The sequence below is a fragment of the Cinclus cinclus genome, chromosome 1 (assembly GCF_963662255.1).
Source record: "Cinclus cinclus chromosome 1, bCinCin1.1, whole genome shotgun sequence".
In the NCBI taxonomy this organism is placed as follows: Eukaryota; Metazoa; Chordata; class Aves; order Passeriformes; family Cinclidae; genus Cinclus; species Cinclus cinclus.
The window spans coordinates 9,563,517-9,583,762 of record NC_085046.1 but is presented as its reverse complement, the minus strand read 5'-3'; the positions used below and the strand labels follow the sequence as shown (position 1 = coordinate 9,583,762).

Here is a 20,246-nt window from a genome sequence, read left to right as displayed (position 1 = left end):
AGAAATAGAAAAGCTGAGCTGCAGGAAGATTGCACTGACTGTTCTGGTACTAAGTCTCCTGTCACAAGTACCACTCCCATTTTTTTTAAGCAGAAATGACAATGCATGGCCAGTCACTGACAGCCTGCTTCAACAGTATAGCAGATAAATTTGTTTAAGAAGGTCTGTCCTGCAGGTATGTCCAAGTTCACTTCCTGGCAGTGCTACAGGCTTGCTGTGACACCAGGCATGTTTCTTAACCAGTTAAAAAAATTCTATATCCTCGAGATTTCATAAATAGTCCTCTTTTTTTGTAAAATGGAAAGAACACAAACATATACATGCTGATTACTGAACTCTCCAGTCGCTCTTGAATGATGGACATTCAGATTCCATGAGTGAACAACTCAGATTCAATGAGTGAACCTTCCTGCTTAATTATACTAAGAAATCCAAGAGGGTGTTTCCAATTGTAGGACTCATGTTCAACAGCACAAGCATCCTCTGATCTGAAGCCTGAAACCAAACAATTTCTGTAACAATATTCAGTTCTCTCAAAAGCTCTGAGGGCAGCTACAGATTGTATCACAGTGAATGCCTCAGCTTTTTGATGACAACAGAACTTCTGATGTCACAGCAAAAAAGTAAAAAAAGAGCTATGAGCAAATGTAAATTGAAACACATTTCACTCTTCCCAGAGTTGAGACATTCACTCTGAATGAAAAAAATATCAGTACAGCATTGGTACGAGAATTGCTAGCAAGATTAGTTGTCTCTGGGTGAAGATTATAAAGGAAAATACTTCTCTGGAGGAAAATGATGCAACTTCTTATGACATTCCTTCCCAAGTTATAAGCAGTTTCTCAATTTCACAATAACATTAATTTAGTTACTAAGTTTTTATTGTAGCACTGTCTTTAAAACTAATCTGAATATCACAGTAGCAAGTGTTTTTCACTATTTCTAGAACCTAAACATAATTCCATTTCCTGCTACTATGGCGGTACCAGCAACTTGAAGTTCCAGCCATTTTTACTGAGCCATTAAACAATTTAGCCTATTAAATCTGCTTGCCTTTTGCTTTTGCACTTGCCTTAATGTTATCAATACCACATCCTCTCCATCTTGTCTATTCTAATTTTCTATTCTTCCAGTGCTAAAACTATTGGCATATTATTTTTATCTCTTTCTGCCTTAGAAGCAGACCTGTTCACAGAATGAAATGGAATTGTATGCCTTAACAACTATTCCCCCTCTAATTTATACTCCAAATGCCTCATAATGCAGCAAAGTGCTGATGCTGCTACTTTACAGAGAAGAGACCATGCCATAGAGAAGTATATTCAGAATCTGTTACAAGCACAAAAATGAGATTTGTAAATCAGTGAAGAAACTGGATGAGTTACTCTCACCAGCCCAAGGTGAGCAGCCACAGCTCCTGGCTCACAATATTTCAGGTACAGCTCTTCTGAAGCTGCCAGTCATGTACCTGGCAGCAGGGACATGCTGGTGCCACGAGGACTGAATAAACTCAGATCACTGGATTTGGAAGAAACCAGTCAACAAGGGTTGCTGAAGCAAACACCAGCCTAGCATTCAACGCTGAGACAAGTCTCAACCTCCATTTTGGGAGCTCTCAGCTATCCAAAGTACAGGGTATAGGAGTCTTGGCTCATATCCACATAGAAATTTTAGTGTCCAAGCCCCACAGGGTTTGCCAGTATGGCCATATTTGCCCTACCCAGTAAACACTTAAAAGCAGTCACAACAAACATGTGTGATACAGAATCAAGTCAGATTCCTCCATCTGAAATGCTCACGTTTAGATCCCACAGCCTGGCTTCCAATCCACACTTACCCAGACTGGCTGTGTGCTGTCATCCTCACACTAATACTGTGGCTTAAGTGGCTTTTTACTCTCTTCCACAATCACCTCCCTCTAGACATATTTGTAGAGATCATAAGAACCACAGGGAAAAGACACATTTACTGAATTCCTGGTGCATGACATGAAGCTACTCAAATATACAGGATACTCTAGGGCCAAACATGGAGAAGGTAACATCATAGTTTCAGCCACTCCGTTGGAACACCAGTGTCAACATCTAATTCACAACAATTCTAAATCCTAGCTTATTAATATCAGCAGGCTGTAAATAACAGTAATAAAGATTAGGTATTTTTACTGACTTAGCAAACAGACCTGCATGTTTCAACCAGATGTCTTCCCATCTAAGATACCTGTAAGGCCCACAAATACCAGTTCTTTCTCTAAATCAAGCTCTGGCTAGAAGAACTGACTCTGCTACAAGGAATCTGGAGAATCTTTTAATTTGAAGAAAACATTAAGTATTCTGACCCTTTCTGTTGTGCTGTAGAGAAGGAGTCCTAAAGAGAAATCTGTCCTTAGCTTAGGGCCGCTAAAGTAGTGTTGGCTTGGAGGCAAGGGTCTCTAGCCTTTGGGATCAGGAACAAACCTCAGCTGAGCAAGTTACAGGAATTAATTTAAGGAAAACTGACCACATGTCTGTTCCCCTGCCTGAAAAGTTTGCTCTAATCCACTTCAGTCGATGGGGTAGAGAAAAGCAAACAAACTGGGCTGTGAGCTCTCACAGTACCTACAGCAGATATGCCTCTACAGTCAATTTAGTGAAAGCAAGGCAAGAGGGTGGTAAGTACTCCATGGTAAGTAGAAGCTGGATAAGGTTATTAGTGCTTTTCCACAAACCATCTTGGCAGAGGATCTTGTAGCCTTGAACGTTTTTATGCCCACAGCACTTTGTAAGATTTATTTTTTCTTTTCTTTTCTTTTCTTTTCTTTTCTTTTCTTTTCTTTTCTTTTCTTTTCTTTTCTTTTCTTTTCTTTTCTCTTTTTCTTTCCTTTTATTTCCTTTTTTTTTTCCTTCTTTTTTTTTTTAAATTTTTCTGTCAGAGAACCATTACACAAAAAGCTGAGTCTGGAAGGTACCCAACTTCAGCACCACAATTAACAGGGTGTGCAATTTAGGAAGTCTGATAAGTAGTTTTTATGCTTTGCTCTCCATGAGATCAAAATAATTACACTCAATAACTAGCACTGTCCAGGCAATTCTGCTGTAAATAGTCTCCTGGGCACCTCCTGCTAGCTTACAGTCAATGCACTATTTTGGTGACTTCATGCAAAACAGAAACAGCCCCCATCACAAATTTCTACTATAGACAAAAATAACATGAGCACATTAAGCTGCTTTCCCCTGTCACCCCTGATGAACTTCATATGGTAACCAGACCAAAAGCCCCCGCTGAGCCCCCGAAGCTGAATGTGAAACGGAAATATCACAAAAAAACACTGCCAGCATCCCAGAACATGACTCACACTGCGTAAGTAACAAATCACTCCGTTTAGAAGATCCTCATCTGGTTATTTTGTGGGGATAGATCAAGCACTCTGAAACTCCATTTGCTGAAGAAAGCAGACTGGGAGCCAGGGCTCCTAACCTGGTAGTCACCTCCTGGGCTAGTTAACTTCAGGCAAGTCACTGCATATCTCTACACTACCATTCCCAAATGCAAAACTAAACACACTAATCCCTTCTCTGCAGCACTTAAACATCTATGGATGAAAAGAATTATCCTAAGAACTATTTATGTTATTAGAGCAAAGAAGTAAAATACTGCATGGAAAGCCAGGGCCAAGTCTCTTCTGTCAATCTGTCCCTCCTGACAAGTATAAACTCTTAGATGCAGAAATTACTACAAAATGCTGTTTAAAATTGATGGAGCTTCCTGAGCAGAGTAAAATGGGGAACTGCTAAGGGAAATCATTGAAACAAGAGTAGGAAAGAAGTAATCTGTCCTAAGGGCCAGATTTTCAAAGATGTCTGAAAACAGATATGATGTCCATACGTGATGAGATTTCCAGAACCAACATTTATTCAAAGTCCTGCTAACATGAATTGCAGCTAATTAGTGCTGCCTTTGCAGACAACTGCAACTTTAATCATTCTGATCATTGAAAATCTGACCCCAAGTAAACAAACTAAAACAACACTGTTTAATTTTGCTTGCATGACTATTGTGGAAAACTTCTTAAGACGGAAATGTGACTTTTAAACTGCAGTTTAGCAATCCATAAATGCTAATGAGATCATGTGCTGTTTTGTCTTGTGATAATTTTTTCCTATTAAAATCTTGTTCTTTTTTTAACCTAATAAGCACATCACTAGTCTAAGCACGTTCATTGTTCAAAGTTTAAATTTACAGCTAAAATAGAGGCTGCTTACCAATAACCAGAATTTTTTTGAGACATGAATTCTCCATGTTTATTCAAACTACTGGGCAACATATATGTCCTTTCACTTAAGACCAGTCTTTTATCTTTGCAATGAATAAGTATATAAGGTACTGGCTGTGCTACGTTTGGTTTCCTCCCAGCCAGAGAAAGAAAACTCAGATAAATTTTAAAAATTCTGAGGGAAAACAAAGTAATCAAAATAGAAAACATTTATGTGAATTAAACATATTATAAAAAAAGTTGCCTATTGGTAAATCAACTATTTTCTATTTTGAGGACACTAGTACAGTTTATCATAGTGACTTCAACAGCTACACCTGGCCACTGAGCACCTGAGGGTATGGAGTCTTTTATAGAAACCATTCTAAGAGCACTTAAGAGCACATGTGAAGCTACTGATGGAGCTACAGATACGACCACCTTCAGTACTTCAACTGTTTCTTAACAATGTTTTGTGCTCTGGAGAAGTACTCTGTAGTGACAGTGGGAGATTCATCTTAGCAGTCTGATAGGAAATTTTGACAGTCTCCAACTGACTTCGACAGTCTGTGTGGAAATGGCTGAACTGTTAAATCCCCCAGAAAACACACAGTGAATAGCCTGAAGCATTTAAATGTGTGAATATAGAAGTAGACAACCCACAACATAAAAGTATAAAATAAAAAAATCTGCTTTAGAGGTAGAACACCAGCAATAAAATTTTGAGTTTAAAGAAAACCTGCTGATTATAAAGTAAAATTCTACCATGATTTGAGACAGAAAATGAAGAATGCTATTCATAAGAACATATGTGTCTCCTGCAAAAGCCTCTGAGGAAGTGGCCTTGATGAAAGCACAAGTACTAAACACCAAGCCCAAGACCTTAATGAGGCTAAGTGAGAATTCCAACTCTTTTAGCCCTAAGCAGATATTTCATAACAGCTTTAATAAATGATACAGAAGGAGGGGAAAAAAATTAAAAAAGGTAAAAAGGCACATGGGTCTTATTCCCATAATGTGCAGCATGTGGATGCTGGATGGCTTCCCTTATTCCTGATTTCTTTTTTTTATATGAAAAGTCCACTGATGACAAAAACTAGACAGACACTAAAGTAGGTAAGATACTTGTCTGTCTCAGAGCACTGACAGATGGGGCTTCAACCCTTTCACACCCAACAGGTTGGCTGCTGTCACAGGGGCTTGTGATGGCATTTTCACATTTTGATACAGAAGAAACAGGTAAAATTATTTAAGTTGGGTGACACGGAAAATTCTTTCCAAAAATAAGGACAAGCCATTGAACAGACCAAAATTAAAAGGACAGCAGTTTTCAGAAACCCATACATTGTCCTAATTTTTTCTGTTGTGTAAGTACATAGTATAGTATTTTCTATTTTAACTAGAAATGAAGTTATGCAAAAAGAACTAGTAACAATAAGAAACACCAGTGTTAATATGAAAAGTCTAAGATATCTTCAAAATATTTCTTCCCATTTCTAGAAAACCAAAGAAACCCCAAACCTCTTTTTGTGAACAATCTATTCGAGCTAGGTATGATTTCACTCACAAGTACTAGTCAAAAGCATTTTTCTTGAAATATTTTTTAAAATGAAAGTTGTTTTCCCATCTACTTCTAATTTCTTTGTCTAATGGGGTACATATGCACTGTGGATGAAGTATCTCTAAACAGAGAAGTTATTTTTGGAAGAACACTACAACAATTATTGTCAATATTAGACTCCTTTGGATTTGTAGTATGGTCTAATACTGGATTATTTTGATCTCCTCTGGAAACCCATTCCAGGTTAATATTGACTATTGATATCGATCAGTTTTAACAGCAAGCTTGCAGCTTTAAAGTTTGTATTTCTGCAAAATATCTCTCCACAACAGGATGTGGCTTGGGTTCTTTTTCACCTACCTCTAACTCTACAGTAACAAACAGCAAGTGCTTTCCACTGCAATTTAAGCAGGATTCTGAGAGACTGAGTGGTAAATGATAAAATGTGCCTTTTTATGTAAAAGAGAAATGTTTGTGTGCCGGTGGATGATTGCCACGTGAAGATCTGTGATTGCCTAAGTCCTTTTGACATCACCACATAAATCGCCTCCCACTCCCCTGCTGACACACATGTAAAATCCATGCCTGATAACCTTGTAAAAATATATACAGTTTAACTACAATACAAACAAGCATTATTTCTCCTACTGGTGAATTATATCCATTCCTGCTGCACAATACATCATATGTTCAACAGTGCACACTACTCACCAACTTAACCTATTTCATAAACTCTGAAAACTTACTTCTTCTATGAATGCTATTACTGAATATGCCATTTCATATTTTTTCTGTACTGCATCATGCCACACTATACTTATTCATGCACAAATACCAAATGTAATTTGGAGCAGGGATTTTCTTAACTTTTTTTATCCTGTGCTGCGCTGTGATTTTATAAGTTTCCAAGTACATATGCATTACTATTTAAATAAACAACAGTAACAAAATCCAGATGAAACTTCACAGAAATGTAGGTACTCAGAATGTATTTAGCCAAACTGGAATTCAGCCAGGGCAACATCCATACTCTTGTGGAAAACATCAGGTTGTACAAATGGCTTGAAAGGGTCAAAATTATAAGTACCTAAATATACACTTTAAATGAAACTTCCAAACACAATACCGCATCATCTATCACTTTCTGATTATCTAGCACAGCTATCAAAGGTGCTAGAGCCTCATTAGCAAACACCTTCTCAAGGCTACCTCCCCAGCAGCCTGCTGTAGTCTGAGACGCAGGAAGTGAAGGTCATCATTTAAATTCAAGAGAAAGGGACAGTAAATCAGCACTTCTGCCCGATGTGGGCTTCTTGCGACAGCGGCTCACCAGCAGCTCTCCAGCGGCTCCGGCAGCTCAGTTAATTTCATTAATTCAGTGGAACTCGGAAGAAACGTGGGAAAACAGGGCTGTAATTTCAAGCTGTCAAGAGCCCTTTTTGTTTCTTAAATTTAGCAATTTACACGTGAAAAGGTTTGATACCCGCTACAATATTGCACTTCACGTATTGTTTGATAATCATCTGGTCACCACACCTAGCAGAATGGGCTGAGCTCAAGGGATGCTTGTTTGCCCTGCTGCCAGGACTTCAGCCTTCTGTAACACCTTGTCCTTCGACAGCTCCTAAACTGCAATTCAGCCACCCAAACCTGCTTTTAAGAGGCATCTTCAGCTCTTCAAAACCTGAAAGTATGTTGCATTAACACTGACACTTTGCTTTTATTGTCACTGAATTCTCATTTTCCTTTGACATGCTGCTGATTTCAGCACCTTTCTTTCTTTAACCTCACCGAGTTGCCTTCCATGACTGAATTCCCTATTTACTGCTAAAGAAATACACAGTGAGGACACAGCACATTCGTCTGAGTTTGCAGCCCTTTCAATGTTCTTCCAAAAGAAAGAGAGCAAAAGTATCAGATCCCTATTAAAACTGCCTCACTGAGGTCTAACTCAGCAGTGGGATGGCATTTGTTAAACCTTTAGTCAAATCCCTCCTCTACTGTCAAACTCCTCATGTACATGTATCATGACATTACTTCAAAAAAGGAATGACATCCCAGAATGCCCAGATGAAAGTATAACAAGAAGTTGCACCAAAATTGTAATAATTAACACAATAAAGCAGAGGAGCTATTAGAAGTCAGAGAGTGAAACCACTGAAAAATTCTCAAATTATGAAAACAACAAATAAGATGAACAATTGACCCTCTCCTCTGTTTAGAGTCTCTCTGCTGAAGGTACAGAGAGACACTTAACATGATCATAACTTCTCATCTGATGAAGCTTTCAGCATAGATCAGGAAAGCACAAGGAAACAGGCCAAGGGATCCAGACATAAACAGATGGAACTGGCATGTCTGGATTCTGACATGGAACAAGAAGGAAATACAGTTCCCATCTTCATATGAAACACGACTTTCTTGTTCCACCTGCACTCAGACAGACAACAGTACTCACAAGAGCATGAACTTCTCTTTTCATCTCTGCAGGGAAATAACTGAAAAGCACATGGGTGACCCTTTAAAAACCATTGGTGCCAAGTCCATCACTGCCAAAGAAATTACCATCTCTCTCTGGACATGCCTATTGCATACCAAGAAGAGATTTATTTGATTGTGAGTAGCTCCTCTCAGAAAATACAGGCCACTTAAAAGCATCACAACATTTTCCTCTGCTTTTCACGGCCACTTATTAGCTGCTGCTACACTTCCTTCCTTTTTTATGTATTTAGATTATTTGGTTTCTGTAGTTGCAGCATTTGAGTCTAAGGTATTAAGTTTTCAATGTAGTAGATGTTGACATAAAATACAAACTTCTCCCAGTTTCTTTCACATTATTATACTTACAGAATAAGCCATTTTCAGAGTAATATTTAAATTCAGAAAGTTATTTGGGGTTATAATTTTAAAATGTGGCTTTCATTTCCATGCTCACAAACTATGTCTGTTATGAAAATATTTCATACAAGCTGCTCCCTAATTAGATGACTTAATGTTGCAAAACTCTGTATTTAAAAGAACTGCCAAACAATATCAAAATCAGATTTTTCCTTTGTTTGCTATGATCTGGTTTTTTTCTATTTATATTAGGTACAAAACAAAAAAAAGAATTGAGTGATAAGACCATGAATTCACATTGTGTTTTCCCTCATAATGTTCATCAGTTAACTGGGGTGCTCATAGTTCGTTTGCTTTTTGGTTTTTCTTTTTTTTTCAGAAGTGACATTTAGAAGCCAACAACCCAAAGTGTATTACTGAACACTTTAACAGCATCCAATAGGCAGACAAACTAGCTGCACAGTGATTAAATGGTTTAACTGCTGGATCAATGAATGCAGCATGAATTAAAATGGCTGCAATCTTTTCCAGACATAAGATGAGACCTTAAAGGAAAAAAAAAAGATACCTTACTTTTTATTTCACATTTCAAAGAAAATGTAACCATTTCTTTTAAATGGTTTTCTTAAAAAGAAAAAAAAAACCCAAGTTTTCCTGACAGAAATAACACAGCTTTATTTCAACATATAGTGACTAAAGCATGTATTTTAATTGTCAAAGATCTGACTGCATTTTGCCATTCTCATACTGAATAACCTCACTCAAGGAAAAAAGCAGTCTCTGCTCAGGAAACATAATGGTGTTAGGATCTGGTCCAAAGTGAACTGTTATCTCACGCGTGAAGATAATGAATGTTAATTTAAAATAATGTTCTTTCAACTCCAGGGTGTTTTTTCATACGATCAATCAGGCCTGAAAGTGTGTGCGTGCATGCTCTCTCTCGCATGCACTCTCTCTGTCACTCACCCATAAACACTTCATTTTATATTCTCATTCCCAGAGATTCAGGAGAAAAATTTCTGCAGGTGTAAACTAATATTGCTCCACTAAAGTCAACAGAGCTGCACCAAATGACATTAGCAAAGTCAGTGGCCCTGTCTCCTGTGACAAGGGTGTACCTTGACTTCCACTTAATGTGCATTTCACAACAAACTCTCCCTTTCTTCTTTTCATATGTGCATTCCCCAGCTCTTACTTGTACTAAGCAGACAACCACTACAGCCTTTCACTAACTCACCCCTCAAGGTCTCTTATCTCCATCAAATCCCTCAGGGAAGCAGGTGTAACATGGCTCTTTCCTGCTACCTAGGAAGAAGCTCTTGAAAAATGCGCAAAGAGAAAGAGCACTGCAGTGGGAGGCTGCAAGGCATGTGGAGAGGACAGAACAGGCTTGACCTAAAAAGCAGCAGGTTTCAACATTGCAGCTAAAATATTCAGTTATTACAGGAAAGAGAAATTAAAACATTCAAAAAATGGAACAAATAAAACTTCCTCGTGTAAAAACAGGAGCCATAATCTAAATTGCTATTGTCTGTAATAGTACAGAAAACAAGTTATCTGTAGCTTTCCACCACAGAAAATTGCTTGATTTTTGACACCTTTTTTAGGAGACATCTGATGGCTGGAAACAAGACTCTGGATTACATGACATGCTAGTTTGATCAAGAAAGGCAGTTCTACTGGAAGAAGAGTCAAGCAGAAATTTGGATACCATTCCTTCCCACTGGCCCAGGAAACCCTGTAACTACTTATTCACTAACTTGGCAGAGCAAACCATATTCAGCTCCTCACTCCTTGGTGCACCTGTACTCCAAGAATCTGCGCCACCACACAGCTTCAGCTGATATTTATTGGCATTTCCTGTGCCTGTGTGAAGAACAAAATCCTTCCATTTTATTGAAAGAGCCATGTTTTCAGGAATTAGTGCTACGACTTAAGTTAATACTTGGTTGACTGGGAAATGGGTTATTTTTATACTAATTTTTAAAATTATTGAGAAAAAGAGTATCAGCATGAATTAAAAAAAACAAACAAACAAAAAACCCCAAACCAAACTGGCTTGTGGAGATGATTGACTTGTGATCTGTATTTCCTAAAAGGTGCAAGTTCAATAACAAGGGGAAATTTCATGTCTGGAACCAGAGAGAAGTTAGGAGTATGTTTCCAATTAGGAGATTTACAAAGAAGCCTTCTGGGAGCCAGCAGAGTAGAAAGTGTGCAGGAAATGGGAAGAATCTCTTTCTTACAACAAATATTTCCTGTAAGTCTATTTATTTCAGGTCAGTCTAAGTAGAAGATGAACACAAAGCTACAAAACTGAAAGACACAATTACAGACTGGGAGTGTCCATGTTTCTCACTTTCCAACACTGTCAGTCTGAAATCTCCCAGGTATGCATCAGCTCTCTCCTTCAAAAAGTTGTGTCGGTGAAACAAAACATCTTCTTTTAACACAAAAAATCCCAAACAAACAAACAATATTTTAATATGGCAGCTTTTAAACAGCCTGATATTCCACTCTAGGCAGAGGTCAGATAAACCTGAGTTATCTGTTAGCAAAATGTACATTCCTTCTCACTGTTCCTCACATTTAACTATGACCAAGAAGTTTCAAGAAAGCTATTTTTATTTGGGAACAAAAAATCAAATTTTTGATGTTTGAGCCAATGCCAAATTATTCAATGTGCCATACCGTATTCAAATATCAGCTTGCATGTGATGACTGACACTGAAGTTTCCTGAGAGAAGTCCATGCAACCAGTTCTTAGGAATGTCCTAAATTCTCAACTATAGTTATGTGAAGCTAAAAATGGCGTCAGTCTGGTTCCTGGGAAAACGACTAATAAGTATTCTTTGCTTTTAATTAAAAAGAAATAAAGTTTCCTGCAATTTTAAATGCTTAACAAAGGACAAGAAGCACAAGGTGAGGAGAACATTCCTCACTGCAAACAATTTGTTTGCCTGTTGTTTGCAGGTAAGTGATAAGAATAGGATGAATCAATATAACTTTCAGAATTCAGGTCTTTAATTTATGTTCTATGATTAAAAAAAAAAAATTGATTACTTAGCCTGCTTGCATAGTCACAGTTTCCATTGTTTTGAAACTGTGTTAAAATACACAGTTTCCTAACATATCTGTTTTCTAGTTTTCCTGATGTAAGAATAAACCTTTATTCTCATAATGGTATTGGTTATTCCAGCAGGAATTTTTTCTTTTACCATTTTCTTTGTCTATAACTAAGGTCTACTATAACACACAGAATTTAAGATATACAGAAAATGGCAGAAATAACTAACAGAAAAATACTATCCATGTTTTCTCTGTTCTTTTCACAAGCACTGTAAATTCCTTCAAAGACTAATGTACATGTAAGAAAAGTCTCTTAACTTCAATAGAAACAACCATGAATTTAAAATTTAGCATGTGCAAAAAAACTAAGTCATACTGTTGATATTGAAAACTCATTAAAAATGCCCATGTAACATTGGTATGTAACTCCATAGGAGAATCAAAAGTACAGCATTACATAAAATTAGACCGGCACAATTAATTTTGACTGTGTTCCTCCTTGAATATTAGTCATATGTAAAGTTATAATTTTTAAAACTATTTTGTGGAACTAAACTTATTCATCAGTATGCTCCAATGCCTATGCATTTTCATGCCTGTGGGAAACAAGTGCTTATATGATCAAGGTCTCCATCATTATATTAATATTAATCTATGGGTAACAATGAATTTTCTGCAGTGAATATCAATTTTCATCAGTGAACAATCAGTGACTGTGTGGCCTGTGATTACATTTTATGAAATAGCAATTCTTTTGTTTTGATTTTGTACAATTTTGAACCTAGATCCTAGTAATTGCTTGGGGGTAGGAGATTATGCACAAACTCTGGGTTTCAGCTTGTCTCTGAAGTCAATGACAGCTCACAAGACACTGATCACAAAATTAACATCTGACCAGAAGGAAAACTGGAGAAACCCCCACCATTCTGAGGCAGAATTTCCACTTTAATTTGTGCATGTGAATGCACACACTGCAGTGTTATGCAAGGTACAGACTTTGTCTTCTTCTGAAGTTTTCTTTTACAAGCAATGACACCAAGAAAATAGCAATAAGGCACAAGCAGCCAGTGCAGACTTGGCTGGTGCTTGGTTTCTGACTGGAGAAGCATCTGTAATTGCAAACAGGTATCTGTAGTGTGAGATCCTCTCTTACTGAATGCATAAATGCTGTGTGAGACTTAATAGAAAATGATAGCATGCTAAGAAAGATAAAGCTCTCAGATCAGTCTCTCAGATCTCTTATTTGTTGAGCAATAAACATAGCTTACATACTTTTAATTTCTTTTTCACTGTGTACTATATTTAGCTACTTTGGGATTCTGCTAATAATTTTCTCTCAACTCCATTTTGTTTCGCTTCATCGCTTTTCCAGAAGGTTCAAATAAAACCTAAGGCTGACAGACAAGAATCGCTCTGCTAAAATTAGTAAACTAAGTGCCATGTCCCGTGAGTCACAGCACGCAACTCCCATCCAGCTCTCTTTAAAAGACCAGATAACAATGCCATGCCCTAAGTGCATGGGATCAAAGTACAAATACCCTCTTGCCAAAACACTGCTTTAGAGTACTACACCTACTAGCAGAGTCCTATACTCTGTAGCCAAAACATTGTTAAGTCAGCTGCATTAAAACCATAGATTTGAATACAACACAAGTTGATTTATACTGAACATAGTAACAAACATAGGAGAAATGAGAGGTAAGAAGGAATATGTTTAACTCTTCCTTTTTAAAATTACTAGACCTCAAATCAATAGTATCCTATTATGGATAAAAAATTAAGACAGTGAGCCCAGTTCTTTGTATCCAAAAAATGCAATTTCCACAAAAAGGGTGAATAGGATATTACTGGTATTTTTCTCGGCATGTTTAAATTAATTTTTTAATGAATAAGAGGATTTTAGTACTTTAAATTTCACTGTGTCTGGTGTTAAAATTATTTGTTAAGAATTAGTTTTATATGATAGTGTAAGCGAGAGTTGTATGAAGACTCATAATCATGAATTCAAAATGTTTTTTTCTGCAATTATTTATTCCTGGAATTTAAAACTAAATACAGTATAAAGATACATGCAAAGATTCTGATTTTTAGTAAGTACACTAAGAAACCATATTTTTTCTTATATTTTTAATACACTTCTACTTTTGAAATTAAAAATTTTTACTGCCTTTTTAACCAGTAACATACTTGAAACTCAAATCACATTTCTCTGTATTTTTGTAACAAGACACCTTTTGCATTCTAGTGAAGTGTAAAATGAGAGATTGGAAGAAAATTAAAACCAGGCTTTTTGTACACAAAACTCTCAATTTATCTACATGGTACAGCCACAGGATCAGGCTCTGATGGGATATTACCAAAGCTGGCTAAAATTAGACACCATGAGCTTTAACTTGGTTTCATGGACATGTCATTATGTATCACCACAGTGCCTGCTCTTGCCTACCCACAGGACTAAAAGGCCCTGGTCATTTCAGGGAAAAAAAAAAGAGATTATTAATGAAATATTACTAAAATGCTAGGTTTACCCCAGTTTATTTTTTTTCCATATAATTCAATATTCACAGCATGATAGAAATAAATAAAAGGACAGAGTTGAGGCTTTCACAATTTACTTGATGGAAGATATTGGTTTAAAGAGATGATAAAATTATGTTTAAGTACTACAACTGAAAATATAGTGATAAAAATGGCCTCAATCCTGTCCTGGGGTTTCTGGGAGCTGCATGTGGAGAGACCTTGGAAACCAGATGGCCCCATGTGCCACAGGAGTTCACCTGTGCAGGCTTGAGGCCACAGTGTCTATTGTACTGTACACAGCCTCTCTGGTGTCCATCAATCACCTCCACTACACCCAGGAATGAAGGGGTTTGTGGAGGTTTCCACATTTGTTTTGCATTTCATATGGTCTCAGCAATAAAAAAATTAAAAATTCCTGAAAATTTGAGCCATTACGTCATCTTATAAACTACCTATTTTGCAGGCTGTACTCCCGCGACTGGAAGATTAAACCTTAGAACAATAACCCAATTATGAGATAAATTTACATTCAACTGATGAAAAATGATCCTGAACCTGACAAGAACAATTTTTGTTCACAATGTTTGGCACCAGCAACACTGACAGCCTAAAATGTATGAGTTATATAAAAGATGACATACACTGCACTGCCCAGCCACTAAGGGCACCATGCTCCAGGTACTACACATGTACTGTGGGAGTGTTCACCACATCCTGAGACTATCAAACCCAACAAAAACCAATCTGCGCAAAACCCTCTGCAGATAAAGAACATGATCCTACATTGCCTCCAAAACAATCAGGAAAAGAAGGATGGCTAAGCAAAGTCCTATTATATATACCAGGAAAACCACTGCAACTAATAAAGTCAGGGTCAGGAACTGAAACAAATTTATATATTTGCTGGATAAACATGAGAAAAGGAATTGCTCCAACAACTCTGACTTAAGTTTTTAAAAAAACTTCCAAACTCTACTTCATTCAGGAAAGTAAAATCTTGCGTGCATTTCGCCAGTAATTTCAAACAATTCCACATTTTACGAACCAAGTTCATCACTGGAGTGAGGCACATATATCTTTCAAAGATTAATTTTGTTTGTAGTTCTAGTTAGCATTTGTAACAACCTGCACTATGGGTAAAATATATCTTTTACTGATATGCTAATCTGGATCTAGCTAAAAAGTAATTTAAGAAGCAAATCAGAAATTTCCTTCATCTTCATCATCACCTTGTGCCTCTTTCAGAACTTTTAGCCTGATCTGATTCACACTGCCTGAAGTCTTCACACACTTCCAGAGATAAATGCTCTGAAAGACCGTGGAAGGCAGTCACTATGAAAATTAGTTACAGGTATGTCCAAAATTTGTGAACTTTAGCTGACTGAAATTGGGTCTTCAATTTCAAAGCATTTCTCCTAACCTTAAAATTTCCCCTCATTGTCAAACTGTGTGAAATGAGACAATTTGCTAACTAACTAGACAATGCAGGCATCTATGGAGACATTTAGATGCCTAAAATTAAGGAAACATCTTCAATGTTATCTTTTATCTATTTCCTTTTGAGGTATTTTATTCTAACCCAGAGAGACTGCAGATGGCAGAGTTCAGTGGTCACCAAGATGTGGTGCATTGGTAGAAATCCACAATGGTCTAGATGAAGCCTGAGCCACTTCAAGGTGAGTTTGAGGCCAAATTCATAGTCCATCTGCTCAGGGAGCACCATGTCACTAACAGCACCCAGTATATTTTATTTACTTGCAGGCAGAAATACCAAACACACTTCACAGCCTTTCACCGTCTCACTTCATTTTGAGATGACCTTAGGCCAAAAACACGACCCAGGCTCTTCTGCTGCAGAAGCCTCAGGTCATCCTGAACAGTCCCTTTTCCCCTCTGCTCCAAGGCAGGGGAAACCCAGGACACCTGAACAGTAGATGCCCACAGAATGCCTGCAAACAGTATGGACACACAGCACATGAACTACCAGTCACACACATTGTGTGCACAGCAATTCCAGTCATGAAATTCTTGTCACTTCAAGAGTGTTTGCTATTTTCCTGAAAAGTTATGAAACATTGCTCTGGCTCATACTACAGAAGGACTATGTCAAACGATTAAGAATTTTCATTTCTGGTGAACAAGCTGAATTTGGCATTTTTTACATTTATATTTAATAGCTGCCAAGTGCTTGCTTAGATTTAAAAAACAAAACACCTTCGGAGGTGAACTGCCCCGTAAATTTTTTTCTACAAAGTTTCAAACTGTTGAAGAGTATCTTCTAGCACTTCCCCAAAGTTTTAAGACCCCTCCCAACATTCACAGACTCACAACTCCCCTTATAAAATTGGGGTCAACACAAGACAATTTCCATCCCATTATCCAGTTCATGAGATGGAAAGGAAGAGACATTTTTCTCACTCAGACCTTTGCTACTAAACTCAATACCAAGTATTAGTTGCAGATGCAGAGACCACAGCACAAGCAACAGAGCCATCAACATAGTTACCTTTCTCCCCACTCAGTAAAACCAAATCCACAATCAGCAAGATAAAGTGCTCTCTGTTGAACTACCTACTCCATGAACCATTCCCTTCCCTCCCTTCCCCATGCACCTATCTGGTCAAAGCAGAGAGGGTTTGTTTAGGCATGGAAAAACTGGCATTTTAAGGCCATAAATCCACAGTCGGAATTAATTAATGCCATAAATCCCATAAAATTGGAAATTATTCTGTGGGCACTTCCACTTTTATACAAAACATTAGTCAGCAAACAGCCGACTTCCCTAAAGACTTTCTGTAGCACACTCAAGAATGGTTGATAATTAAAAAAAAAAAAAATGTGGAGAGATGCCAGGTCCTTCATACTGAATGATGAGGAACTAGAAAAACCCAATGGAGTGCAACCTGAACCACAAACTGGCATTTCCCCTCCCATTTTCCCCCCTCCTCACACCTGTCTCAGCATTCACCCCTAAAATATTAAACAAGTTCCTACAAAAGCAAGACAAATGAAAAAATATCAGTGTTAAGTAGGACAAGAAAACATTTCCACTCTTTTTCTTTTCTACTGCAATAAGACCTTAAAACTACAATAAACAGAATTACTCCTACAATACAGAGACCATGACAGATGATCCCAGGTTAAATTATAAAAGCAAACAGCACCCATGTGAAGTTTTTTCACTCTTTTACCTTTTCTCAAACCACACCATCTCTAGGATCTGTGAAGTTCACAAAAGACCAAAAACAAATTCCCAAAGTCTGCTGGTTTCAGGATAAACCCCAAAAGACACACAAAGTTTCCCAAATCCTTAACATTAGCATTTTTACAGGGGGGCTGTTGTCTGGAACACACGGAAGGTCAGGAAAGCGCACCGAAGCTCCCCATCATCCTTACCGCGGGCACTCCCACACCTACACTTCCATCCTTTCCCCGAAAAAAAAAGGAGACAGGCCTCTGAGCAGCCCCGAGGGAAGGGCTGAAGGGGAACACCCCTCAACGTGCACCGAGGGCAGTTATCTGCAGACACGGCTTCGGGGGTGCACACACACAAAGATCCCCAGAACGCGAACAAAAGCGAGCCCGCCGCCAGTTCGCATTCCCCGAACCGCCGAGTCCGGCACAGCCCCGGGAGGGCCGTTCCCGGTCTGCCCCGGAGGGCGCGGGGAGTCGGGGGCGGAGAGCGGAGAAATCGCCCCTTTTACCCCCCGGGCCCTGCCCCAGAGCACACGGGGGGAGCGAGGAAGCCCCCGGGGCTGTGCCGGGGGGGGGGGGGGGCAAGGCGATGCCGCGGCCCCTGTGCCCCGCCGGACGGCGAGGCCGTCCCGGCCGCAGGGGTGGCACCGCCCGCAGCCGCCGGAGGAGGAGGGTTGGGGCTCTGAATTCACCCTTTCCCCGTCCCCTCCCCTGCCCCCTGCGGGCACGGCGGCCGTGGCCCCTCGCCCGGCCTGCGGGGGCCCCGCCGTCTCTCTCCTGTGGAGCCTCGGCGCTGTCGAGCAGCTGCCATTACTCGGGCCAAGACCCGTCCTCCAAGCAGGCATCCCCCTCCCCAGCGAGGAAATGCGGCGGCGGCGAGGGAGTGTGAGCGAAAGGAAAGCGGGGAAGACTGGGGAGCAAAGCGGTGGCCCCGCGTGTGGGAGAGAGCGGTGCCGGGGGGTGACGGGGCTGAGGCCGGGCTGCACCACACCCTGCCCGGCCTCGCCTCTCACGCGAGTCCCCGGCTCCCCCGCGCCTTGCAGGCCCGCGCGGAGCGCTGGAAGCGGCGATTCTCTCCGGAGCGCCCCTCTCCCCACCCCACCTCCTCCCGCCCCGGCCTCGGGGCTGGCTGTACTCGGCACTGGGGGCACGGGGGACCCGCCGCCGCCTCCCAGCCGAAATTCGACCGGGGAAGGTGTGGGGACAAAAATAATCGCCGTTAATAATCACACGCGCTCCGCCGCCGTCCCCTTCTTCTCCTCGCTTTCCAAGCGGGCTGCCAGATAATCCTGCCCACTCCGAAAAATGAAATAATAATAATAATAAAAAAATCCCGCCTTCCATCTCCCCCCCGCAGCCCCACACATTTTATTATTAAGTATAATTGCTCCCCCCTCCTCATGCGGCACCCCGCGGGGAAGGATTGCCCCCTCCCCTGGTGCCCAGCCCTTCCCCTGTCCCCTCTCCCCCATCTCCTTGGAACAGTGTGTACATGATTTTGTAGTTTTTTTTAAGGCGCCATGTTTATAATCCTCCATCATATTAAAAAAAAAAAAAAATCCACCCAGCATGAGACACGGCGTCTCTCGCACCCCAAAGCCAGGGAGGTAGACGCAGAAATATCCACAGGGCTGTAAATTCACCCCCCCTCCCGCACACACACCCCTCCTCCCCAGACTTAAAAGTCTCTCACCTTGTGCTGCTGGCGCTGCTTCTGCTGCTGCAGGGGGGGAGAAGTTAAGCCAGGGGAAACTTTTCAATCCCTTCCCCAGGCCGCTGCTGCCTCCTCCTTCCACATATTTTTCCCCTCAGAGTTTTATTGTGTCTGAATTTTCTCTCTCTCTCTCCTCTTCTGTCTGTCCACAGTTCAGGTTTCTGGGGTAAACAGGGTTTAGGATGGTGCTAGGGATATTTGGGAAAAGGAGAACTCTAGTGGTCTCTGCTGGAGTTGCTGTTTGTTTCTTTTATTATTTTTTTTTAATAATACATTTGAAACGGATCTTTAACTATTTATTATATATGTATTTTGTCATACTCTTAGTCTGGACCCTCTCTTATTTTAGAGGGAGAATGCGGTGTTTATCCAGCCTTGATACATGAAAATTCCTCCTATCATGAAGTCCGACTTGGAGAAATGACAGATAATGTTTTTGAAAGTAGCCACTCACCTTGAGCAACAGAAACTAAAACACAGAGGATCAGCGGTCTGTCTCAGAGTTGTCACTACCGTGAGCTGTAAATCACAGTACCATAGAATCATTTAGATTGGAAAAGACCTTTATGATCATTGACTCCAACTGTTAGCCATACTTGCACTGCAGGGTAGGGAAATACATATTAATACAAAATACATACCTTTATAGGAACATATATAAATGTAAGTATGTACATCTTATATTTTTGTGGACTCTGAGATAAATATTAATAAATGTCTATGGAAATATGTTCTAAAGTTTCTGAAATTCTTCAGGAATTATTAAATGGATAAGTAACACACTTCACAACCAACTGACTAGAATTTCACTTTTATTAAAATATACTGTAAGCTTAGTTCTACAACCATTTGTGCAAGCAAAAAATATTTAGTCATATGAGTAGTCATTAATATTACTAAAATAGTTGAAGAAAATTGTAGTGCTGATGTTGAAAAAGATGCATCCATTGTGCCTGGTCAGTCAAAGATTAGTTTGCACATTGAACAGTGCAAGTTTCTCCGCTGTGTCCAGTAAATAAAATTTCTAATAGTGTCTAAACCCACACTGTTTCTTTGAGACTGCTGCATCAGGACATTGCATCCACTTCAAAAATAAAATGCAAATAATGGTTAGTTGC

The 20,246-nt window shown here is 39.5% G+C and overlaps 1 protein-coding gene across 1 annotated transcript in view; it reads right to left on the bottom strand.

Moving 5' to 3' along the window:
* The window catches only part of ZMYND11 (zinc finger MYND-type containing 11), a 105,562-nt gene extending 86,416 nt beyond the window's left edge, over window positions 1-19,146 (bottom strand). The window contains exon 1 of the mRNA XM_062506543.1: window positions 19,108-19,146. The gene's annotated coding sequence lies outside the window, so the exon portion shown is untranslated. The remainder of the gene's footprint in view (window positions 1-19,107) is intronic.
* Window positions 19,147-20,246: the final 1,100 nt, after the last annotated feature.